Raw genomic sequence first — 26,195 nt, 5'->3', positions numbered from 1 at the left:
AGAAGGAGGGACAGGGCAAGTCACAGGGAAGCACTAACAGAGGTGGAGCTCGAGAAGGAGAGGCAGGGCAAGTCACAGGGAAGCTCTAACACAGAGACGGAGCTCGAGAAGGAGAGAGGGGCAGAGCTGGAGAAGGAGAGACAGGGCAAGTCACAGGGAAGCACTAACACAGAGGTGAAAGGAGAGACAGGGCAGGTCACAGGAAAGCACTAACAAAGAGGCAGAGCTGCAGAAGCAGAGACAGGGCAAGTCATAGGGTCTAACACAGAGGCGGAGCTGGAGGACGGAGAGAGAGGGCAAGTCACAGGAAAGCCCTAACACAGAGGCAGAGCTGGAGAAGGAGAGACAGGGCCAGTCCCAGGGAAGCACTAACACAGCTGCGGAGCTAGAGAAGGAGGGACAGGGCAAGTCACAGGGAAGCACTAACACAGAGGCGAGAAGGAGAGAAAGGGCAAGTCACAGGGAAGCACTAACACAGAGGCGAGAAGGAGAGACAGGGCAGGTCACAGGGAAGCACTAACACAGAGGCAGAGCTGGAGAAGGAGGGGCAGGTCACAGGGAAGCATTAACACAGGGGCAGAGCTGGAGAAGGAGAGACAGGGCAAGTCACTGGGAAGCACTAACACAGAGGCAGAGCTGGAGAAGGAGAGACAGGGTAAGTAACAGGGAGGCACTAAAAGAGGTGAGAAGGAGAGACAGGGCAAGTCACAGGGAAGCACTAACACAGAACTGAGAAGGAGAGAGAGGGCAAGTCACAGGGAAGCACTAACACAAAGGCGGAGATGGAGAAGGAGAGACAGGGCAAATCAAAGGGAAGCACAAACACACAGGCAGAGCTGGAGAAGGAGAGACAGGGAAAGTCACAGGGAAGCACTAACAGAGGCGGAGCTGGAGAAGGAGAGACGGGGCAAGTCACAGAGAAGCACTAACAGAGGCGGAGAAGGAGAGACAGGGCAAGTCCCAGGGAAGCACTAACACAGTTGCGGAGCTAGAGAAGGAGGGACAGGGCAAGTCACAGGGAAGCACTAACACAGAGGCGAGAAGGAGAGACAGGGCAGGTCACAGGGAAGCACTAACACAGAGGCAGAGCTGGAGAAGGAGAGACAGGGCAGGTCATAGGGAAGCACTAACACAGGGGCAGAGCTGGAGAAGGAGAGACAGGGCAAGTCACGGGGAAGCACTAACACAGAGGCAGAGCTGGAGAAGGAGAGACAGGGTAAGTAACAGGGAGGCACTAAAAGAGGTGAGAAGGAGAGAGAGGGCAAGTCACAGGGAAGCACAAACACAAAGGCGGAGATGGAGAAGGAGAGACAGGGCAAATCAAAGGGAAGCACAAACACACAGGCAGAGCTGGAGAAGGAGACAGGGAAAGTCACAGGGAAGCACTAACAGGCGGAGCTGGAGAAGGAGAGACGGGGCAAGTAACAGGGAAGCACTAACAGAGGTGGAGAAGGAGAGACAGGGCAAGTCACAGCAAAGCACTAACACAGAGGCGGAGCTGGAGAAGGAGAGACAGGGCCAGTCACAGGGAAGCACTAACACAGAGGGTAGAAGGAGAGACAGGGCAAGTCACAGGGAAGCACTAACACAGAGGCAGAGCTGGAGAAGGAGAGACAGGGCAAGTCATAGGGACTAACACAGAGGCAGAGCTGGAGGACGGAGAGAGAGGGCAAGTCACAGGAAAGCCCTAACACAGAGGCGGAGCTGGAGAAGGAGGGACAGGGCAAGTTACAGAAAAGCACTAACACAGAGGTGGAGCTAGAGAAGGAGAGACAGGGCATGTCACAGGGAAGCACTAACACAGAGGAGGAGCTAGAGAAGGAGGGACAGGGTAAGTCACAGGGAAGCACTAACACAGATGCAGAGCTGGAGGAGGATAGACAGGGCAAGTCAAAGGGAAGCACTAACACAGTGGCGGAGCTGGAGAAGGAGAGACAGGGCCAGTCCCAGGGAAGCACTAACACAGCTGCGGAGCTAGAGAAGGAGGGGCAGGGCAAGTCACAGGGAAGCACTAACACAGAGGCGAGAGGGAGAGAAAGGGCAGGTCACAGGAAGCACTAACACAGAGGGGAGAAGGAGAGACAGGGCCAGTCCCAGGTAAGCACTAACACAGTTGCGGAGCTAGAGAAGGAGGGACAGGGCAAGTCACAGGGAAGCACTAACACAGAGGCGAGAAGGAGAGACAGGGCAGGTCACAGGGAAGCACTAACACAGAGGCAGAGCTGGAGAAGGAGAGACAGGGCATGTCACAGGGAAGCACAAACACAGGGGCAGAGCTGGAGAAGGAGAGACAGGGCAAGTCACGGGGAAGCACTAACACAGAGGCAGAGCTGGAGAAGGAGAGACAGGGTAAGTAACAGGGAGGCACTAAAAGAGGTGAGAAGGAGAGACAGGGCAAGTCACAGGGAAGCACTAACACAGAACTGAGAAGGAGAGAGAGGGCAAGTCACAGGGAAGCACTAACACAAAGGCGGAGATGGAGAAGGAGAGACAGGGCAAATCAAAGGGAAGCACAAACACACAGGCAGAGTTGGAGAAGGAGAGACAGGGAAAGTCACAGGGAAGCACTAACAGAGGCGGAGCTGGAGAAGGAGAGACGGGGCAAGTCACAGGGAAGCACTAACAGAGGCGGAGAAGGAGAGACAGGGCAAGTCCCAGGGAAGCACTAACACAGTTGCGGAGCTAGAGAAGGAGGGACAGGGCAAGTCACAGGGAAGCACTAACACAGAGGCGAGAAGGAGAGACAGGGCAGGTCACAGGGAAGCACTAACACAGAGGCAGAGCTGGAGAAGGAGAGACAGGGCAGGTCATAGGGAAGCACTAACACAGGGGCAGAGCTGGAGAAGGAGAGACAGGGCAAGTCACGGGGAAGCACTAACACAGAGGCAGAGCTGGAGAAGAAGAGACAGGGTAAGTAACAGGGAGGCACTAAAAGAGGTGAGAAGGAGAGAGAGGGCAAGTCACAGGGAAGCACTAACACAAAGGCGGAGATGGAGAAGGAGAGACAGGGCAAATCAAAGGGAAGCACAAACACACAGGCAGAGTTGGAGAAGGAGAGACAGGGAAAGTCACAGGGAAGCACTAACAGAGGCGGAGCTGGAGAAGGAGAGACGGGGCAAGTAACAGGGAAGCACTACCGGAGGCGGAGAAGGAGAGACAGGGCAAGTCACAGCAAAGCACTAACACAGAGGTGGAGCTGGAGAAGGAGAGACAGGGCAAGTCATAGGGAATCACTAACACAGAGGCGGAGCTGGAGAAGGAGAGACAGGGCCAGTCACAGGGAAGCACTAACACAGAGGGTAGAAGGAGAGACAGGGCAAGTCACAGGGAAGCACTAACACAGAGGCAGAGCTGGAGAAGGAGAGACAGGGCAAGTCATAGGGACTAACACAGAGGCGGAGCTGGAGGACGGAGAGAGAGGGCATGTCACAGGAAAGCCCTAACACAGAGGTGGAGCTAGAGAAGGAGAGACAGGGCATGTCACAGGGAAGCACTAACACAGAGGAGGGGCTAGAGAAGGAGGGACAGGGTAAGTCACATGGAAGCACTAACACAGATGCAGAGCTGGAGGAGGATAGACAGGGCAAGTCAAAGGGAAGCACTAACACAGTGGCGGAGCTGGAGATGAGCGACAGGGCAAGTCATAGGGACTAACACAGAGGCGGAGTTGGAGGACGGAGAGAGAGGGCAAGTCACAGGAAAGCCCTAACACAGAGGAGGAGCTGGAGAAGGAGAGACAGGGCAAGTCACAGGGAAGCACTAACACAGAGGTGAGAAGGAGAGACAGGGCAAGTCACAGTGAAGAACTAACACAGAGGCAGAGCTGGAGAAGGAGAGACAGGGCAAGTCACAGGGAAGCACTAACACAGAGGCAGAGCTGGAGAAGGAGAGACAGGGTAAGTAACAGGGAGGCACTAACACAGAGGCGCGAAGGAGAGACAGGGCAAGTCACAGGGAAGCATTAACACAGAGGCGGAGCTGGAGAAGGAGGGACAGGGCAAGTTACAGAAAAGCACTAACACAGAGGTGGAGCTGGAGAAGGAGAGACAGGGCAAGTCACAGGGAAGCACTAACACAGAGGAGGAGCTAGAGAAGGAGGGACAGGGCAAGTCACAAGTAAGCACTAACACAGATATGGAGCTGGAGAAGGAGAGACAGGGCAAGTCACAGGGAAGCACTAACACAGAGGCGGAGCTAGAGAAAGAGGGACAGGGCGAGTCACAGAAAAGCACTAACACAGAGGCAGAGCTGGAGAAGGAGAGACAGAGGCGGAACTGGAGAAGGAGAGACAGGCAGGTCACAGGGAAGCACTACCACAGAGGCAGAGGTGGAGAAGGAGAGACAGGGCAAGTCACAGGGAAGCACTAACACAGAGGCAGAGCTGGAGAAGGAGAGAGAGGGCAAGTCACAGGGAAGCACTAACACAGAGGCGAAGCCGGACACGGAGAGACAGGGCAAGTCAGAGGGAAGCACTAACACAGAGGCGGAGCTGGAGAAGGAGAGACAGGGCAAGTCACATGGTAGCACTAACACAGAGGTGAGAAGGAGAGACAGGGCACGTCATAGGGAAGCGCTAACACAGAGGCAGAGCTGGAGAAGGAGGGACAGGGCAAGTCACAGAAAAGCACTAACACAGAGGTGGAGCTGGAGAAGGAGAGACAGGGCAGGTTACAGGGAAGCCCTAACACAGAGGTGGAGCTGGAGAATGAGGGACAGGGCAAGTCACAAGTAAGCACTAACACAGATATGGAGCTGGAGAAGGAGAGACAGGGCAAGTTACAGGGAAGCACTAACATAGAGGTGAGAAGGAGAGACAGGGCAAGTCACAGGGAAGCACTAACAGAGAGGCAGAGCCGGAGAAGGAGAGACAGAGCAAGTCACAGGGAAGCACTAACACAGAGGCAGAGATGGAGAAGGAGAGACAGGGCAAGTCACAGGGAAGCACTAACACAGATGCGGAGCTGGAGAAGGAGAGACAGGGCAAGTCACAGGGAAGCACGAACACAGAGGTGAGAAGGAGAGACAGGGCAAGTCACAGGGAAGCACTAACACAGAGGTGGAGCTGGAGAAGGAGAGACAGAGGCAGAGCTGGAGAAGGAGAGACAGGCAGGTCACAGGGAAGCACTAACACAGATGAGGAGCTGGAGAAGGAGAGACAGGGCAAGTCACATGGAAGCAGTAACACAGTGGTGAGAAGGAGAGAGAGGGCAAGTCACAGTGAAGCACTAACACAGAGGCAGAGCTTCAGAAAGAGAGACAGGGCAAGTTACAGGGAACCACTAACACAGAGGTGGAGCTAGAGAAGGAGGTACAGGGCAAGTCACAGAAAAGCACTAACAGAGGTGGAGCTGGAGAAGGAGAGACAGGGCAAGTCACAGGGAAGCACTAACAGAGGCAGAGCTGGAGAAGGAGAGAGAGGGCAAGTCACAGGGAAGCACTAACATGGAGGTGAGAAGGAGAGAGAGGGCAAGTCACAGGGTAGCACTAACATGGAGGTGAGAAGGAGAGAGAGGGCAAGTCACAGGGAAGCACCAACACAGAGACGGAGCTGGAGAAGGAGAGACGGGGCAAGTAACAGGGAAGCACTAACAGAGGCGGAGAAGGAGAGACAGGGCAAGTAACAGCAAAGCACTAACACAGAGGCGGAGCTGGAGAAGGAGAGACAGGGCAAGTCATAGGGAAGCACTAACACAGAGGCGGAGCTGGAGAAGGAGAGACAGGGCCTGTCACAGGGAAGCACTAACACAGAGGGTAGAAGGAGAGACAGGGCAAGTCACAGGGAAGCACTAACACAGAGGCAGAGCTGGAGAAGGAGAGACAGGGCAAGTCATAGGGACTAACACAGAGGCGGAGCTGGAGGACGGAGAGAGAGGGCAAGTCACAGGAAAGCCCTAACACAGAGGCGGAGCTGGAGACGGAGGGACAGGGCAAGTTAAAGAAAAGCACTAACACAGAGGTGGAGCTAGAGAAGGAGAGACAGGGCATGTCACAGGGAAGCACTAACACAGAGGAGGGGCTAGAGAAGGAGGGACAGGGTAAGTCACAGGGAAGCACTAACACAGATGCAGAGCTGGAGGAGGATAGACAGGGCAAGTCAAAGGGAAGCACTAACACAGTGGCGGAGCTGGAGATGAGCGACAGGGCAAGTCATAGGGACTAACACAGAGGCTGAGTTGGAGGACGGAGAGAGAGGGCAAGTCACAGGAAAGCCCTAACACAGAGGAGGAGCTGGAGAAGGAGAGACAGGGCAAGTCACAGGGAAGCACTAACACAGAGGCAGAGCTGGAGAAGGAGAGACAGGGTAAATAACAGGGAGGCACTAACACAGAGGCGCGAAGGAGAGACAGGGCAAGTCACAGGGAAGCATTAACACAGAGGCGGAGCTGGAGAAGGAGGGACAGGGCAAGTTACAGAAAAGCACTAACACAGAGGTGGAGCTGGAGAAGGAGAGACAGGGCAAGTCACAGGGAAGCACTAACACAGAGGAGGAGCTAGAGAAGGAGGGACAGGGCAGGTCACAAGTAAGCACTAACACAGATATGGAGCTGGAGAAGGAGAGACAGGGCAAGTCACAGGGAAGCACTAACACAGAGGCGGAGCTAGAGAAGGAGGGACAGGGCGAGTCACAGAAAAGCACTAACACAGAGGCAGAGCTGGAGAAGGAGAGACAGAGGCGGAACTGGAGAAGGAGAGACAGGCAGGTCACAGGGAAGCACTACCACAGAGGCAGAGGTGGAGAAGGAGAGACAGGGCAAGTGACAGGGAAGCACTAACACAGAGGCAGAGCTGGAGAAGGAGAGAGAGGACAAGTCACAGGGAAGCACTAACACAGAGGCGAAGCCGGACACGGAGAGACAGGGCAAGTCAAAGGGAAGCACTAACACAGAGGCGGAGCTGGAGAAGGAGAGACAGGGCAAGTCACATGGTAGCACTAACACAGAGGTGAGAAGGAGAGACAGGGCACGTCATAGGGAAGCGCTAACACAGAGGCAGAGCTGGAGAAGGAGGGACAGGGCAAGTCCCAGGGAAGCAATAACACAGAGGCGGAGCTAGAGAAGGAGGTACAGGGCAAGTCACAGAAAAGCACTAACAAAGAGGTGGAGCTGGAGAAGGAGAGACAGGGCAGGTTACAGGGAAGCCCTAACACAGAGGTGGAGCTGGAGAATGAGGGACAGGGCAAGTCACAAGTAAGCACTAACACAGATATGGAGCTGGAGAAGGAGAGACAGGGCAAGTTACAGGGAAGCACTAACATAGAGGTGAGAAGGAGAGACAGGGCAAGTCACAGGGAAGCACTAACAGAGAGGCGGAGCGGGAGAAGGAGAGACAGAGCAAGTCACAGGGAAGCACTAACACAGAGGCAGAGATGGAGAAGGAGAGACAGGGCAAGTCACAGGGAAGCACTAACACAGATGCGGAGCTGGAGAAGGAGAGACAGGGCAAGTCACAGGGAAGCACGAACACAGAGATGAGAAGGAGAGACAGGGCAAGTCACAGGGAAGCACTAACACAGAGGTGGAGCTGGAGAAGGAGAGACAGAGGCGGAGCTGGAGAAGGAGAGACAGAGGCAGAGCTGGAGAAGGAGAGACAGGCAGGTCACAGGGAAGCACTAACACAGATGAGGAGCTGGAGAAGGAGAGACAGGGCAAGTCACATGGAAGCAGTAACACAGTGGTGAGAAGGAGAGAGAGGGCAAGTCACAGTGAAGCACTAACACAGATGCAGAGCTTGAGAAAGAGAGACAGGGCAAGTTACAGGGAACCACTAACACAGAGGTGGTGCTAGAGAAGGAGGTACAGGGCAAGTCACAGAAAAGCACTAACAGAGGTGGAGCTGGAGAAGGAGAGACAGGGCAAGTCACAGGGAAGCACTAACAGAGGCAGAGCTGGAGAAGGAGAGAGAGGGCAGTTCACAGGGAAGCACTAACATGGAGGTGAGAAGGAGAGAGAGGGCAAGTCACAGGGAAGCACCAACACAGAGGCGGAGCTGGAGAAGGAGAGACAGGGTAAGTAACAGGGAGGCACTAAAACAGAGGTGCGAAGGAGAGACAGGGCAAGTGACAGGGAAGCATTAACACAGAGGCGGAGCTGGAGAAGGAAGGACAGGGCAAGTTACAGAAAAGCACTAACATAGAGGTGGAGCTGGAGAAGGAGAGACAGGGCAAGTCACAGGGAAGCACTAACACAGAGGAGGAGCTAGAGAAGGAGGGACAGGGCAAGTTACAGAAAAGCACTAACACAGAGGTGGAGCTGGAGAAGGAGAGACAGGGCAAGTCACAGGGAAGCACTAACACGGAGGCGGAGCTGGAGAAGGAGGGGCAGGGCAAGTCACAGGGAAGCACTAACACAAAGGCGGAGCTTGGGAAGGAGAGACAGAGGCGGAGCTTGGGAAGGAGAGACAGAGGCGGAGCTGGAGAAGGAGAGACAGGGCCAGCCCTAGGGAGGCACTAACACAGAGGTGAGAACGAGAGACAGGGCAGGTCACAGGGAAGCACTAACACAGAGGCAGAGCTGGAGAAGGAGAGACAGGGCAGGTCACAGGGAAGCACTAACACAGGGGCAGAGCTGGAGAAGGAGAGACAGGGCAAGTCACGGGAAGCACTAACACAGAGGCAGAGCTGGAGAAGGAGAGACAGGGAAAGTCACAGGGAAGCACTAACAGAGGCGGAGCTGGAGAAGGAGAGACGGGGCAAGTCACAGGGAAGCACTAACAGAGGCGGAGAAGGAGAGACAGGGCAAGTCACAGGGAAGCACTAAGACAGAACTGAGAAGGAGAGAGAGGGCAAGTCACAGGGAAGCACTAACACAAAGGCGGAGATGGAGAAGGAGAGACAGGGCAAGTCAAAGGGAAGCACAAACACACAGGCAGAGCTGGAGAAGGAGAGACAGGGAAAGTCACAGGGAAGCACTAACAGAGGCGGAGCTGGAGAAGGAGAGACGGGGCAAGTCACAGGGAAGCACTAACAGAGGCGGAGAAGGAGAGACAGGGCAAGTCACAGGGAAGCACTAACACAGAGGATAGAAGGAGAGACAGGGCAAGTAACAGGGAATCACTAAAACAGAGGCAGAGCTGGAGAAGGAGAGAGAGGGCAAGTCACAGGAAAGCCCTAACACAGAGGCGGAGCTGGAGAAGGAGGGACAGGGCAAGTTACAGAAAAGCACTAACACAGAGGTGTAGCTAGAGAAGGAGAGACAGGGCATGTCACAGGGAAGCACTAACACAGAGGAGGAGCTAGAGAAGGAGGGACAGGGCAAGTCACAGGGAAGCACTAACACAGATGAGGAGCTGGAGAAGGAGAGACAGGGCAAGTCACATGGAAGCAGTAACACAGTGGTGAGAAGGAGAGAGAGGGCAAGTCACAGTGAAGCACTAACACAGAGGCAGAGCTTCAGAAAGAGAGACAGGGCAAGTTACAGGGAACCACTAACACAGAGGTGGAGCTAGAGAAGGAGGTACAGGGCAAGTCACAGAAAAGCACTAACAGAGGTGGAGCTGGAGAAGGAGAGACAGGGCAAGTCACAGGGAAGCACTAACAGAGGCAGAGCTGGAGAAGGAGAGAGAGGGCAAGTAACAGGGAAGCACTAACATGGAGGTGAGAAGGAGAGAGAGGGCAAGTCACAGGGTAGCACTAACATGGAGGTGAGAAGGAGAGAGAGGGCAAGTCACAGGGAAGCACCAACACAGAGACGGAGCTGGAGAAGGAGAGACGGGGCAAGTAACAGGGAAGCACTAACAGAGGCGGAGAAGGAGAGACAGGGCAAGTAACAGCAAAGCACTAACACAGAGGCGGAGCTGGAGAAGGAGAGACAGGGCAAGTCATAGGGAAGCACTAACACAGAGGCGGAGCTGGAGAAGGAGAGACAGGGCCAGTCACAGGGAAGCACTAACACAGAGGGTAGAAGGAGAGACAGGGCAAGTCACAGGGAAGCACTAACACAGAGGCAGAGCTGGAGAAGGAGAGACAGGGCAAGTCATAGGGACTAACACAGAGGCGGAGCTGGAGGACGGAGAGAGAGGGCAAGTCACAGGAAAGCCCTAACACAGAGGCGGAGCTGGAGACGGAGGGACAGGGCAAGTTAAAGAAAAGCACTAACACAGAGGTGGAGCTAGAGAAGGAGAGACAGGGCATGTCACAGGGAAGCACTAACACAGAGGAGGGGCTAGAGAAGGAGGGACAGGGTAAGTCACAGGGAAGCACTAACACAGATGCAGAGCTGGAGGAGGATAGACAGGGCAAGTCAAAGGGAAGCACTAACACAGTGGCGGAGCTGGAGATGAGCGACAGGGCAAGTCATAGGGACTAACACAGAGGCTGAGTTGGAGGACGGAGAGAGAGGGCAAGTCACAGGAAAGCCCTAACACAGAGGAGGAGCTGGAGAAGGAGAGACAGGGCAAGTCACAGTGAAGAACTAACACAGAGGCAGAGCTGGAGAAGGAGAGACAGGGCAAGTCACAGGGAAGCACTAACACAGAGGCAGAGCTGGAGAAGGAGAGACAGGGTAAATAACAGGGAGGCACTAACACAGAGGCGCGAAGGAGAGACAGGGCAAGTCACAGGGAAGCATTAACACAGAGGCGGAGCTGGAGAAGGAGGGACAGGGCAAGTTACAGAAAAGCACTAACACAGAGGTGGAGCTGGAGAAGGAGAGACAGGGCAAGTCACAGGGAAGCACTAACACAGAGGAGGAGCTAGAGAAGGAGGGACAGGGCAGGTCACAAGTAAGCACTAACACAGATATGGAGCTGGAGAAGGAGAGACAGGGCAAGTCACAGGGAAGCACTAACACAGAGGCGGAGCTAGAGAAGGAGGGACAGGGCGAGTCACAGAAAAGCACTAACACAGAGGCAGAGCTGGAGAAGGAGAGACAGAGGCGGAACTGGAGAAGGAGAGACAGGCAGGTCACAGGGAAGCACTACCACAGAGGCAGAGGTGGAGAAGGAGAGACAGGGCAAGTGACAGGGAAGCACTAACACAGAGGCAGAGCTGGAGAAGGAGAGAGAGGACAAGTCACAGGGAAGCACTAACACAGAGGCGAAGCCGGACACGGAGAGACAGGGCAAGTCAAAGGGAAGCTCTAACACAGAGGCGGAGCTGGAGAAGGAGAGACAGGGCAAGTCACATGGTAGCACTAACACAGAGGTGAGAAGGAGAGACAGGGCACGTCATAGGGAAGCGCTAACACAGAGGCAGAGCTGGAGAAGGAGGGACAGGGCAAGTCCCAGGGAAGCAATAACACAGAGGCGGAGCTAGAGAAGGAGGTACAGGGCAAGTCACAGAAAAGCACTAACAAAGAGGTGGAGCTGGAGAAGGAGAGACAGGGCAGGTTACAGGGAAGCCCTAACACAGAGGTGGAGCTGGAGAATGAGGGACAGGGCAAGTCACAAGTAAGCACTAACACAGATATGGAGCTGGAGAAGGAGAGACAGGGCAAGTTACAGGGAAGCACTAACAGAGAGGCGGAGCCGGAGAAGGAGAGACAGAGCAAGTCACAGGGAAGCACTAACACAGAGGCAGAGATGGAGAAGGAGAGACAGGGCAAGTCACAGGGAAGCACTAACACAGATGCGGAGCTGGAGAAGGAGAGACAGGGCAAGTCACAGGGAAGCACGAACACAGATGCGGAGCTGGAGAAGGAGAGACAGGGCAAGTCACAGGGAAGCACGAACACAGAGATGAGAAGGAGAGACAGGGCAAGTCACAGGGAAGCACTAACAGAGAGGCGGAGCCGGAGAAGGAGAGACAGAGCAAGTCACAGGGAAGCACTAACACAGAGGCAGAGATGGAGAAGGAGAGACAGGGCAAGTCACAGGGAAGCACTAACACAGATGCGGAGCTGGAGAAGGAGAGACAGGGCAAGTCACAGGGAAGCACGAACACAGAGATGAGAAGGAGAGACAGGGCAAGTCACAGGGAAGCACTAACACAGAGGTGGAGCTGGAGAAGGAGAGACAGAGGCAGAGCTGGAGAAGGAGAGACAGGCAGGTCACAGGGAAGCACTAACACAGATGAGGAGCTGGAGAAGGAGAGACAGGGCAAGTCACATGGAAGCAGTAACACAGTGGTGAGAAGGAGAGAGAGGGCAAGTCACAGTGAAGCACTAACACAGAGGCAGAGCTTGAGAAAGAGAGACAGGGCAAGTTACAGGGAACCACTAACACAGAGGTGGTGCTAGAGAAGGAGGTACAGGGCAAGTCACAGAAAAGCACTAACAGAGGTGGAGCTGGAGAAGGAGAGACAGGGCAAGTCACAGGGAAGCACTAACAGAGGCAGAGCTGGAGAAGGAGAGAGAGGGCAGTTCACAGGGAAGCACTAACATGGAGGTGAGAAGGAGAGAGAGGGCAAGTCACAGGGAAGCACCAACACAGAGGCGGAGCTGGAGAAGGAGAGACAGGGTAAGTAACAGGGAGGCACTAAAACAGAGGTGCGAAGGAGAGACAGGGCAAGTGACAGGGAAGCATTAACACAGAGGCGGAGCTGGAGAAGGAAGGACAGGGCAAGTTACAGAAAAGCACTAACATAGAGGTGGAGCTGGAGAAGGAGAGACAGGGCAAGTCACAGGGAAGCACTAACACAGAGGAGGAGCTAGAGAAGGAGGGACAGGGCAAGTTACAGAAAAGCACTAACACAGAGGTGGAGCTGGAGAAGGAGAGACAGGGCAAGTCACAGGGAAGCACTAACACGGAGGCGGAGCTGGAGAAGGAGGGGCAGGGCAAGTCACAGGGAAGCACTAACACAAAGGCGGAGCTTGGGAAGGAGAGACAGAGGCGGAGCTTGGGAAGGAGAGACAGAGGCGGAGCTGGAGAAGGAGAGACAGGGCCAGCCCTAGGGAGGCACTAACACAGAGGTGAGAACGAGAGACAGGGCAGGTCACAGGGAAGCACTAACACAGAGGCAGAGCTGGAGAAGGAGAGACAGGGCAGGTCACAGGGAAGCACTAACACAGGGGCAGAGCTGGAGAAGGAGAGACAGGGCAAGTCACGGGAAGCACTAACACAGAGGCAGAGCTGGAGAAGGAGAGACAGGGAAAGTCACAGGGAAGCACTAACAGAGGCGGAGCTGAAGAAGGAGAGACGGGGCAAGTCACAGGGAAGCACTAACAGAGGCGGAGAAGGAGAGACAGGGCAAGTCACAGGGAAGCACTAAGACAGAACTGAGAAGGAGAGAGAGGGCAAGTCACAGGGAAGCACTAACACAAAGGCGGAGATGGAGAAGGAGAGACAGGGCAAGTCAAAGGGAAGCACAAACACACAGGCAGAGCTGGAGAAGGAGAGACAGGGAAAGTCACAGGGAAGCACTAACAGAGGCGGAGCTGGAGAAGGAGAGACGGGGCAAGTCACAGGGAAGCACTAACAGAGGCGGAGAAGGAGAGACAGGGCAAGTCACAGGGAAGCACTAACACAGAGGATAGAAGGAGAGACAGGGCAAGTAACAGGGAATCACTAAAACAGAGGCAGAGCTGGAGAAGGAGAGAGAGGGCAAGTCACAGGAAAGCCCTAACACAGAGGCGGAGCTGGAGAAGGAGGGACAGGGCAAGTTACAGAAAAGCACTAACACAGAGGTGTAGCTAGAGAAGGAGAGACAGGGCATGTCACAGGGAAGCACTAACACAGAGGAGGAGCTAGAGAAGGAGGGACAGGGCAAGTCACAGGGAAGCACTAACACAGAGGGGGAGATGGAGAAGGAGAGACAAGGCAAGTCACAGGGAAGCACTAACACGGAGGCGGACATGGAGAAGGAGAGACTAGGCAAGTCATAGGGAAGCACTAACACAGAGCTGAGAAATAGAGACAGGGCAAGTAACAGGGAAGCAATAACACAGATGCGGAGCTGGAGAAGGAGAGACAGGGCAAGTCACAGGGAAGCACTAACACAGCGGCGGAGCTCGAGAAGGAGAGGCAGGCAGGTCACAGGTAAGCACTAACACAGAGGTGAGAAGGAGAGACAGGGCACGTCACAGGGAAGCACTAACACAGAGGCGGAGCTCGAGAAGGAGAGACAGAGGCACAGCTGGGGAAGGAGAGACAGGCAGGTCACAGGGAAGCACTAACACAGAGGTGAGAAGGAGAGACAGGGCAAGTCACAGGGAAGCACTAACACAGAGGTGAGAAGGAGAGACAGGGCAAGTCACTGGGAAGCACTAACACAGAGGCGAAGATGGAGAAGGAGAGACAGAGGCAGAGCTGGAGAAGGAGAGACAGGGCAAGTCACAGGGAAGCACGAACACAGAGGTGAGAAGGAGAGACAGGGCAGGTCACAGGGAAGCACTAACACAGAGGTGGAGCTGGACAAGGAGAGACAGAGGCAGAGCTGGAGAAGGAGAGACAGGCAGGTCACAGGGAAGCACTAACACAGATGAGGAGCTGGAGAAGGAGAGACAGGGCAAGTCACATGGAAGCAGTAACACAGTGGTGAGAAGGAGAGAGAGGGCAAGTCACAGTGAAGCACTAACACAGAGGCAGAGCTCGAGAAAGAGAGACAGGGCAAGTTACAGGGAACCACTAACACAGAGGTGGAGCTAGAGAAGGAGGTACAGGGCAAGTCACAGAGGTGGAGCTGGAGAAGGAGAGAGAGGGCAAGTCACAGGGAAGCACTAACAGAGGCAGAGCTGGAGAAGGAGAGAGAGGGCAAGTCACAGGGAAGCACTAACATGGAGGTGAGAAGGAGAGAGAGGGCAAGTCACAGGGAAGCACTAACATGGAGGTGAGAAGGAGAGAAAGGGCAAGTCACAGGGAAGCACCAACACAGAGGCGGAGCTGGAGAAGGAGAGACAGGGCAAGTCAGAGGGAAGCACCAACACAGAGGCGAAGCCGGAGAAGGAGAGACAGGGCAAGTCAGAGGGAAGCACCAACACAGAGGCGGAGCTGGAGAAGGAGAGACAGGGCAAGTCACATGGTAGCACTAACACAGAGGTGAGAAGGAGAGACAGGGCACGTCATAGGGAAGCGCTAACACAGAGGCAGAGCTGGAGAAGGAGGGACAGGGCAAGTTCCAGGGAAGCAATAACACAGAGGCGGAGCTAGAGAAGGAGGTACAGGGCAAGTCACAGAAAAGCACTAACACAGAGGTGGAGCTGGAGAAGGAGAGACAGGGAAGGTTACAGGGAAGCCCTAACACAGAGGTGGAGCTGGAGAATGAGGGACAGGGCAAGTCACAACTAAGCACTAACACAGATATGGAGCTGGAGAAGGAGAGACAGGGCAAGTCACATTGAAGCACTAACACAGAGGTGAGAAGAAGAGACAGGGCAAGTCACAGGGAAGCGCTAACACAGAGGCAGAGCTGGAGAAGGAGAGACAGGGTAAGTCAAAGGGAAGCACTAACACAGTGGCGGAGCTGGAGATGAGCGACAGGGCAAGTCATAGGGACTAACACAGAGGCGGAGCTGGAGGACAGAGAGAGAGGGCAAATCACGGGAAAGCCCTAACACAGAGGAGGAGCTGGAGAAGGTGAGACAGGGCAGGTCACAGGGAAGCACTAACAGAGGCAGAGCTGGAGAAGGATAGACAGAGCAAGTCACAGGGAAGCACAAATACAGAGGCAGAGCTGGAGAAGGAGAGACAGGGTAAGTAACAGGGAGGCACTAACACAGAGGTGCGAAGGAGAGACAGGGCACGTCACAGGGAAGCACTAACACAGAGGCGGAGCTGGAGAAGGAGGGACAGGGCAAGTCACAGGGAAGCACTAACACAGAGGAGGAGCTAGAGAAGGAGAGACAGGGCAAGTCACAGGGAAGCACTAACACGGAGGCGGAGCTGGAGAAAGAGGGGCAGGGCAAGTCACAGGGAAGCACTAACACAAAGGCGGAGCTTGGGAAGGAGAAACAGAGGCGGAGCTTGGGAAGGAGAGACAGAGGCGGAGCTGGAGAAGGAGAGACAGGGCCAGCCCTAGGGAGGCACTAACACAGAGGCGAGAACGAGAGACAGGGCAGGTCACAGGGAAGCACTAACACAGGGGCAGAGCTGGAGAAGGAGAGACAGGGCAGGTCACAGGGAAGCACTAACAAAGGGGCAGAGCTGGAGAAGGAGAGACAGGGCAAGTCACGGGGAAGCACTAACACAGAGGCAGAGCTGGAGAAGGAGAGACAGGGTAAGTAACAGGGAGGCACTAAAAGAGGTGAGAAGGAGAGAGACAGGGCAAGTCACAGGGAAGCACTAAGACAGAACTGAGAAGGAGAGAGAGGGCAAGTCAAAGGGAAGCACTAACACAAAGGCGGAGATGGAGAAGGAGAGACAGGGCAAGTCAAAGGGAAGCACAAACACACAGGCAGAGCTGGAGAAGGAGAGACAGGGAAAGTCACAGGGAAGCACTAACAGAGGCGGAGCTGGAGAAGGAGAGACGGGGCAAGTCACAGGGAAGCACTAACAGAGGCGGAGAAGGAGAGACAGGGCAAGTCACAGGGAAGCACTAACACAGAGGATAGAAGGAGAGACAGGGCAAGTAACAGGGAATCACTAACACAGAGGAAGAGCTGGAGAAGGAGAGAGAGGGCAAGTCACAGGAAAGCCCTAACACAGAGGCGGAGCTGGAGAAGGAGGGACAGGGCAAGTTACAGAAAAGCACTAACACAGAGGTGTAGCTCGAGAAGGAGAGACAAGGCAAGTCACAGGGAAGCACTAACACGGAGGCGGACATGGAGAAGGAGAGACTAGGCAAGTCATAGGGAAGCACTAACACAGAGCTGAGAAATAGAGACAGGGCAAGTAACAGGGAAGCACTAACACAGATGCGGAGCTGGAGAAGGAGAGACAGGGCAAGTCACAGGGAAGCACTAACACAGCGGCGGAGCTCGAGAAGGAGAGGCAGGCAGGTCACAGGTAAGCACTAACACAGAGGTGAGAAGGAGAGACAGGGCACGTCACAGGGAAGCACTAACACAGAGGCGGAGCTCGAGAAGGAGAGACAGAGGCACAGCTGGGGAAGGAGAGACAGGCAGGTCACAGGGAAGCACTAACACAGAGGTGAGAAGGAGAGACAGGGCAAGTCACAGGGAAGCACTAACACAGAGGTGGAGCTGGAGAAGGAGAGACAGAGGCAGAGCTGGAGAAGGAGAGACAGGCAGGTCACAGGGAAGCACTAACACAGATGAGGAGCTGGAGAAGGAGAGACAGGGCAAGTCACTGGGAAGCACTAACACAGAGGTGAGAAGGAGAGACAGGGCAAGTCACTGGGAAGCACTAACACAGAGGCGAAGATGGAGAAGGAGGGACAAGGCAAGTCACAGGGACTAACACAGAGGCGAGTGGCATTTATTGGTGGAATGGGTCCAAGCCCGTGAGAAATATCAAATGAGACAGAGTTATGCATGTCACTGTGAAGGGGCGATAAGCTGTGCAGTGTGTAGCGGCATGTCTTTAAACTGGAGTTCTTTTGAGCTTCAAGGGAGTGAGAAGAGTGCAAATGAGGGACGGGCTTGAGCGCAAATATTCCTTTTGAATTCCAGCATGGGGTGACACCAAGTGTACTCGAGAGATCAAGTCTATTCTCAGGGTATGGTGCCCACAGGTGGCTTTTGCTGAGAGTTTAATGACCAAGGAGCTAATTTTCTAATAATTCGTAATTTGACGGCGGGGACCTGGTGCGTTTGCACTCAGCTGTAGCCTGGACCCTACTGCCATATTTTCATTAATTACACGGCCGAGTGCAAATGTGCAGGTCAAAATGGAACGTACATGCGCCATGCAAAGTGAGTAAATCCTGCCTGCCATGCTCACATGCAAGGCAGAGTTTACTTTTGATTGTACACGCTGCCTGCCATGCTCACAGCACGCATTGCAGGCAGCATGTGCAATGGATCTCTATGGGGTTGGCCTGGTTGATGATGGTGCATAAATTGGGCAGATTCTCCAGCATTCGCGCCAGCATGAAAACGCATGAACATTCGTACGGCAGAGAGGAAGTAAGGCGGTAGAAATCCAAGTTGAATTCCGCGCCTCCTCCACACCATTCAAAATGCGTGAAAACGTGGCGTGAATGAAAGGTGCAAAAGTCTTAATCAAGGCGTTTACGCCTTTCAATCAGGTTACGCCACCTCCTGCGTAGTGAGTCCAGGAGTAGCTAGAAGAAAGCAAAGTGATGAGGTATGAGACTAATCCTCCTCTGCACCATATTCCACCAGGGTGTATGCCGCAGCAGAGCTGGGGGTCCATAGTATTGGGGTACCCTTAAGCCTATTTGTAATCTTTGCAATATGTGGTTTCATCAACCCGCATGCAAGCTGTCCTGGGCAGGATCAATAACGCGAGCTTGTCGCCGTGAGATGAGCTGCTCTAATGTTCCTTGAAACTATAGCGCTGCACACTGCCATACGATAGACTGGAGACACATGCAAGCCTGGCGTTAGTAATGGTTTCTGTATCAGAGCATTGAGTGCCTTGAGATAATAGCGCTGTTTTCAAGTTCACAGAAACTCCCTCCAATACAGATAAACTGGGAAATATCAAAGCCTGCAGTGAGGGAGGGGTTATCTCTACTAGTTTTTGAGTCTTTGGACTTGCAGCCTGATCTGAACTCACTGATCGTGGAGAACACATGCAGCATGCCACGAGTGATGGCTTCTGTGTAGCAGGCGAGCATCAGCCCAGAAGGGTAAAGATCTCCTAGTTAGGCCTCGAGGACCTTAGGTATGTTAATATCTGCATAATGACTTCCTAATGCCCTGGGAGCGCCAGTCTCTTGCCATCTTCATGGCAGGAAGAAGCGATGAGAAGTCCTGTTATGAGTGTTTTCATGTATGCTCTTCCATCATTGTGACAGTGCAGGTGCCAGAGCTGAGGTACAGCCTCGAAGGAGGTTCTAGAGAGGTGCCCTCTACCTGTCTGTACATGAAAGGGTGAAATACCAGGTGCCAGAGCTGAGGTACAGCCTCGAAGGAGGTTCTAGACAGCTGCCCCCCACCTGTCTGTACATGAAAGGGTGAAATACCAGGTGCCAGAGCTGAGGTACAGCCTCGAAGGAGGTTCTAGACAGCTGCCCCCACCTGTCTGTACATGAAAGGGTGATAGTCCAGATGCCCAAGCTGAGATCAAGCCTCGAAGGAGGTTCTAGAGAGGTGCACCAACCTTTTTGTACATACGAGGATGATAGTCCAGGTGCCCAAGCTTCAGTCGAGCCTTGAAGAAGGTTCTAGAGAGGTGCCCCCACCCACCTGAACATGAAGGGGTGATAGTCCAGATGCCCAAGCTGAAGTCACCCTTGAAGGAGGTTCTAAAAAGGTGCTCCCATCTGTATGCCCATGAAAGGGTGATACACTAGGTGCCCATGCTGAGCTTGAGCCACAAAGGAGGTTCCAGAGAGGGCCCCCAACCGTCTGCACTTTAAGGGGTGATAGTTCACGTGCCCAAGCTTCATCCGAGACTTGAAGGAGGTTTAGAGAGGTGCCCCCACCAGCCTGTACATGAAAGGGTGATAGCCCAGGTCCTAAAGCTGGGGTAGAGCCTCAAAGGAGGTTCCAGAGAGGTGCCCCCACCACTGTCTGCACATGACCGTTATAGACCAGGCACCCAAGCCTAGGTCAAGCTTTGAAGGAAGTTCTAGAGTGGTGCCCCCACCGGTCTACAAATGAAAGGGTGATAGCCCAGGTGCCAAAGCTGAGCGGAAGCTTTGAAGAAGGTTCCAGAGAGCTACCCCATACCTGTCTGTACTTTAGAAGGTGATAGTCCAGATGCTAAAGGTGAAGTCAAGCATTACACGAGGTTCTAGAGAGGTGACCCCCCACCCATCTGTGCATAAATCAGATAAATGTTGGGGGTGATGCCCTTTAAGTCTGTGCAAGGAATAACGATAATGGGTTAAGGGAGGACGAGGGAAAGCGAACAGGAAGGGGGACGGGGTGCAGTGGGAGGATTTTGCTCCTATTCATATGTTAACCTTTCGATTACCAATGTCTACGTCTCTGCTTCAGGGTGGGTGGGGAGAGTGAGGAAGGGGTGTCTGGGCTTGTCGTGCATTCATGTGCACTCAAAGCATGCACGTGAAGGCTGCTAGGGAAGTGGTGGGATGAGGAAGAACAGGGAATGTGGAACATGGGAGGGCGTTGTAAAGTTGTTTCATCGTTGGGTCGGATGTGGGTACTTTTTCAAGTGCCTACTGCTAAGGTGTAGGGCAAGTCGGCGCTTGATAGTCTGACCTTGATAGAAGCGGGTTATGGCATTGACCCAGCACCCATGATGTGAGGGCTAGTAGCTATGGCATGCTAGGGAAATAAAGCGGTCTAGCAAGGGGACCATAGGTGCAGGATGGCAGGAGGGATGCCATGGGGTGAGAACGCCACAATGAGGGCGGGTCAGACACCCCTGGTCATGCCCTTCAGTTAGGAGAATAGAGTGTGAGCAGGGCGGTACCACGTGCCATGGTCTTGAGGGAAATGTCTCGAGCTTAAAAGCACACAATAAGGAGATGCATAACATGGCAAGTAAAAAAAAACAGAAAATAGCACATGAAACATCAAATCACTGTAGTAAAATACTGGAACTGGGTAATGCCCGACACATCTGCCCTACCTGCTCCCCACACACAACCCCCCCCATTCCTGGAGCCCCCACACACATCCCTCCTGACCCCCCCACTGAAGCAGCCCTGCACCAGTCAGAGCATCTCCTCCTATTCTCCCTGAGGTCTATTGCCCTGGAAAGGAGGGAGCGGGCTCCAGCCACTCATGCCCCACGCCCTGCTAGAGTCCAGGCTATAAACATAAATATGCCATGTCTTAAGAGCTGTGGGACTCCGCTGTTGCAAGTAACCATGCACTCGCTCCAAGACAGGAGCCCCTCAAAGCAACCATGCACCCCCAAACCCATTTCAACCTCCCACATGCCCGCACCACCCATCCCAGTCACGCGGACCCTCACATATCGTATTGTCTGTAGGATCCCAATTTACCATTTGGGGAGCTTTACCCTTGCAGAACATCTCTATTCGCCCAGTACCCCTGTATCCTCCCGCCTCCTCTAGTACTGGGCAAGATGGGCGACCAGATGACGACCAGACACTCATCAAAAGTTGGAGCCTATGTTCTCTGTGTCCAAATGCTGCTAGGACATCTCTAATCCTGCTGGGTAATACCTCCATGGCTGACTGCTGCTAGGAGTCGCTAATCCTGCTGGGGAGTCTCTCCATGGCTGACTGATGCTAGGACATCTCCAATCCTGCTGGGGAGTCTCTCCATGGCTGACTGCTGCTAAGAGTCTTTAATCCTGCTGGGGAGTCTCTCCTTACATGACTGTTGCTAGGACATCGCTAATCCTGCGGGGGAGTCTCTGCTTACCTTACTGCTGCTAGGACATCTCTAATCCTGCTGGGGAGTCTCTCCATGGCTGACTGCTGCTAAGAGTCTCTAATTCTTCTGGGGAGTCTCTGCTTACCTGACTGCTGCTAGGACTTCTCTAATCCTGCCGGGGAGTCTCTCCATGGCTGGCTGTTGCTAGGAGTCTCTAATCCTGCCGGGGAGTCTCTCAATGGCTGGCTGCTGCTAGGAGTCTCTAATCCTGCCGGGGAGTCTCTCAATGGCTGGCTGCTGCTAGGAGTCTCTAATCCTGCCGGGGAGTATCTCAATGGCTGGCTGCTGCTAGGAGTCTCTAATCCTGCCGGGGAGTCTCTCCATGGGTGGCTGGAGATCTCTAATCATGCTAGGAGTCTCTCCATGGGTGGCTGCTGCTAGGAGTCTCTAATCCTGCTGGGGAGTCTCTCCATGGCTGGCTGCTGCTAGGAGTCTCTAATCCTGCCAGGAAGTCTCTCCATGGGTGGCTGGAGATCTCTAATCCTGCTAGGAGTCTCTCCATGGGTGGCTGCTCCTAGGAGTCTCTAATCCTGCTGGGGAGTCTCTCCATGGTTGGCTGCTGCTAGGAGTCTCTAATCCTGCCGGGGAGTCTCTCCATGGGTGGCTGCTGCTAGGAGTCTCTCCATGGCTGGCTGCTGCTAGGAGTCTCTCCATGGCTGGCTGCTGCTAGGAGTCTCTAATCCTGCCGGGGAGTCTCTCCATGGGTGGCTGGAGATCTCTAATCCTGCCGGGGAGTCTCTCCATGGGTGGCTGCTGCTAGGAGTCTCTCCATGGCTGGCTGCTGCTAGGAGTCTCTCCATGGCTGGCTGCTGCTAGGAGTCTCTAATCCTGCCGGGGAGTCTCTCCATGGGTGGCTGGAGATCTCTAATCCTGCCAGGGAGTCTCTCCATGGGTGGCTGCTGCTAGGAGTCTCTCCATGGCTGGCTGCTGCTAGGAGTCTCTAATCCTGCTGGGGAGTCTCTCCATGGTTGGCTGCTGCTAGGAGTCTCTAATCCTGCCGGGGAGTCTCTCCATGGGTGGCTGCTGCTAGGAGTCTCTCCATGGCTGGCTGCTGCTAGGAGTCTCTAATCCTGCCGGGGAGTCTCTCCATGGGTGGCTGGAGATCTCTAATCCTGCCGGGGAGTCTCTCCATGGGTGGCTGCTGCTAGGAGTCTCTCCATGGCTGGCTGCTGCTAGGAGTCTTTCCATGGATGGCTGCTGCTAGGAGTCTCTAATCCTGCCGGGGAGTCTCTCCATGGGTGGCTGGAGATCTCTAATCCTGCTGGGGAGTCTCTCCATGGGTGGCTGCTGCTAGGAGTCTCTCCATGGCTGGCTGCTGCTAGGAGTCTCTCCATGGATGGCTGCTGCTAGGAGTCTCTAATCCTGCCGGGGAGTCTCTCCATGGGTGGCTGGAGATCTCTAATCCTGCCGGGGAGTCTCTCCATGGCTGGCTGCTGCTAGGAGTCTCTCCATGGCTGGCTGCTGCTAGGAGTCTCTCCATGGCTGGCTGCTGCTAGGAGTCTCTCCATGGCTGGCTGCTGCTAGGAGTCTCTAATCCTGCTGGGGAGTCTCTCCATGGCTGGCTGCTGCTAGGAGTCTCTAATCCTGCTGGGGAGTCTCTCCATGGCTGGCTGCTGCTAGGAGTCTCTAATCCTGCTAGGAGTCTCTCCATGGCTGGCTGCTGCTAGGAGTCTCTCCATGGCTGGCTGCTGCTAGGAGTCTCTCCATGGCTGGCTGCTGCTAGGAGTCTCTCCATGGCTGGCTGCTGCTAGGAGTCTCTCCATGGCTGGCTGCTGCTAGGAGTCTCTAATCCTGCTGGGGAGTCTCTCCATGGCTGGCTGCTGCTAGGAGTCTCTAATCCTGCTAGGAGTCTCTCCATGGCTGGCTGCTGCTAGGAGTCTCTAATCCTGCTAGGAGTCTCTCCATGGCTGGCTGCTGCTAGGAGTCTCTCCATGGCTGGCTGCTGCTAGGAGTCTCTCCATGGCTGGCTGCTGCTAGGAGTCTCTCCATGGCTGGCTGCTGCTAGGAGTCTCTCCATGGCTGGCTGCTGCTAGGAGTCTCTAATCCTGCTGGGGAGTCTCTCCATGGCTGGCTGCTGCTAGGAGTCTCTAATCCTGCTAGGAGTCTCTCCATGGCTGGCTGCTGCTAGGAGTCTCTAATCCTGCTAGGAGTCTCTCCATGGCTGGCTGCTGCTAGGAGTCTCTAATCCTGCTAGGAGTCTCTCCATGGCTGGCTGCTGCTAGGAGTCTCTAATCCTGCTAGGAGTCTCTCCATGGCTGGCTGCTGCTAGGAGTCTCTAATCCTGCTAGGAGTCTCTCCATGGCTGGCTGCTGCTAGGAGTCTCTAATCCTGCTAGGAGTCTCTCCATGGCTGGCTGCTGCTAGGAGTCTCTAATCCTGCTAGGAGTCTCTCCATGGCTGGCTGCTGCTAGGAGTCTCTCCATGGCTGGCTGCTGCTAGGAGTCTCTAATCCTGCTAGGAGTCTCTCCATGGCTGGCTGCTGCTAGGAGTCTCTAATCCTGCTAGGAGTCTCTCCATGGCTGGCTGCTGCTAGGAGTCTCTCCATGGCTGGCTGCTGCTAGGAGTCTCTCCATGGCTGGCTGCTGCTAGGAGTCTCTCCATGGCTGGCTGCTGCCGGGGAGTCTCTCCTTACCTGAATCTTGCTGGTAGTGTCCCTCGTTGCGTGACTTCTGCTGGGGTATCACTGGAGCCTGTATTTCCGGGTACAGATGAGCCTGAGCGGCAACACTGATGGGTCCCGAGGACCCCGGGTGGGTGGCTCTGGCCCCCGCATGCAGGACCCCACAGACACGAGGTATCAGATGCGATGACAAAAAGACACGGCACAAAGTCGGGTTCTGAGGCATCAAGTGATCCCGGAAGCGGAACCATGCTGCTGCAGAGCCGAATAGCGTCGCACCCACCGCGCATGCCCGTGTGAGTAGCGTCCCACCTTCTGCGCATGCCCCTGTCAATACGTAGCGCCTTCTGCGCATGCCCGTGTCAGTAGTATCCCGCCTTCTACGCATGCCCGTTTCAGTAGTATCCCGCCTTCTGCGCATGCCCCTGTTAGTAGTATCCCGCCTACTGCGCATGCCCGTGTGAGTTGCGTCCCACCTTCTGCCGTGCCCGTCAGTAGTATCCTGCCTTCTGCGCATGCCCGTGTGGTTCCTGTCTCCTCTTCAGAGCATATCTTTGTTCATGTTCTGGGCAGTGTCTCTCTATTGCTTCCAGACGGTGGCCCCTGGAAAACCAAGACTCAGCCCAGCTGCAGTCAGGTTTGGAGAGACGCACAGTCAGGCGAGGAGAGACAGCATAGCAGCAGTCAGGTAAGGAGACACAGCCCAGCAGCAGTCAGGCAAGGAGAGACAGCATAGCAGCAGTCAGGTAAGGAGAGACAGCCCAGCAGCAGTCAGGTAAGAAGCCACAGCCCAGCAGCACTCAGGTAAGGAGAGACAGCATAGCAGCAGTCAGGTAAGGAGATACAACCCAGCAGCAGTCAGGTAAGGAGACACAAGCAGTCAGGTAAGGAGACACAGCCCAGCAGCAGTCAGGTAAGGAGAGACAGCCCAGCAGCAGTCAGGTAAGGAGAGACAGCCCAGCAGCACTCAGGTAAGGAGAGACAGCATAGCAGCAGTCAGGTAAGGAGAGACAGCCCAGCAGCACTCAGGTATGGAGACACAGTCCAGCAGCAGTCAGGTAAGGAGAGACAGCCCAGCATCACTCGGGTAAGGAGAGACAGCCCAGCAGCAGTCAGGTAAGGAGAGACAGCCCAGCAGAAATCAGGTAAGGAGGGACAGCGCAACAACAGTCAGGTAAGGAGAGCCAGCCCGACAGCAGTCAGGTAAGGAGAAACAGCCCAACAGCAGCCAGGTAACGAGAGATAGCCCAACAGCAGTCAGATAAGGGGAGACAGTCCAACAGCAGCCAGGCAAGGAGAGGCAGCACAGTCAGGTAAGGAGAGACATCCCAACAGCAGTCAGGTAAGGAGCCACAGCCCAAAAGCAGCCAGGCAAGGAGAGACAGCCCAGCAACAGTCGGGTAGCGAGAGAAAGCACAACAGCAGTCAAGTAAGGAGAGACAGCCCAGCAGCACTCAGGGAAGGAGCCACAGTCCAGCAGCAGTAAGGTAAGGAGAGACAGCATAGCAGCAGTCAGGTATGGAGACACAGTCCAGCAGCAGTCAGGTAAGAAGCCACAGCCCAGCAGCACTCAGGTAAGGAGAGACAGCATAGCAGCAGTCAGGTAAGGAGAGACAGCCCAGCAGCACTCAGGTAAGGAGAGACAGCATAGCAGCAGTCAGGTAAAGAGAGACAGCCCAGCAGCACTCAGGTAAGGAGAGACAGCCCAGCAGCAGTCAGGTAAGGAGAGACAGCCCAGCAGCAGTCAGGTAAGGAGAGACAGCATAGCAGCAGTCAGGTATGGAGACACAGTCCAGCAGCAGTCAGGTAAGAAGCCACAGCCCAGCAGCACTCAGGTAAGGAGAGACAGCATAGCAGCAGTCAGGTAAGGAGACACAGCCCAGCAGCAGTCAGGTAAGGAGTGACAGCCCAGCAGCTGTCATGTAAGGAGAGACAGCCCAACAGCAGTCAGATAAGGAACCACAGCCCATCAGCAGTCAGGTAAGGAAAGCCAGCCCAGCAGCAGCCAGGTAAGGAGAGACAGCCCAACAGCAGCCAGGTAAGGAGAGACAGCCCAACAGCAGTCAGGTAAGGAGCCACAGCCAGGTAAGGAAAGCCATCCCAGCAGCAGTCAGGTAAGTAGGGACAGCCCAACTACAGTCAGGTAAGGAGAGACAGCCCGACAGCAGTCAGTTAAGGAGAAACAGCCCAACAACAGCCAGGTAAGGAGAGACAGCCCAACAGCAGTCAGATAAGGGGAGACAGTCCAACAGCAGCCAGGTAAGGAGAGACAGCCCAGGAACAGTCGGATAGGGAGCGAAA

General features: G+C 54.7%; 1 protein-coding gene across 1 annotated transcript in view; it reads right to left on the bottom strand.

The window, feature by feature from the left end:
- Positions 1-24,194, bottom strand: part of LOC138580056 (zinc finger protein 84-like) — a 109,535-nt gene extending 85,341 nt beyond the window's left edge. The window contains exon 1 of the mRNA XM_069650293.1: positions 23,907-24,194. The gene's annotated coding sequence lies outside the window, so the exon portion shown is untranslated. The remainder of the gene's footprint in view (positions 1-23,906) is intronic.
- Between the last annotated feature and the right edge of the window lie 2,001 nt (positions 24,195-26,195).

Source organism: Ambystoma mexicanum, chromosome 3p, assembly GCF_040938575.1.
Source record: "Ambystoma mexicanum isolate Mex_15411 chromosome 3p, UKY_AmexF1_1, whole genome shotgun sequence".
Lineage (NCBI taxonomy): Eukaryota > Metazoa > Chordata > Amphibia > Caudata > Ambystomatidae > Ambystoma > Ambystoma mexicanum.
This window is presented reverse-complemented; position numbering and strand designations above follow the sequence as displayed.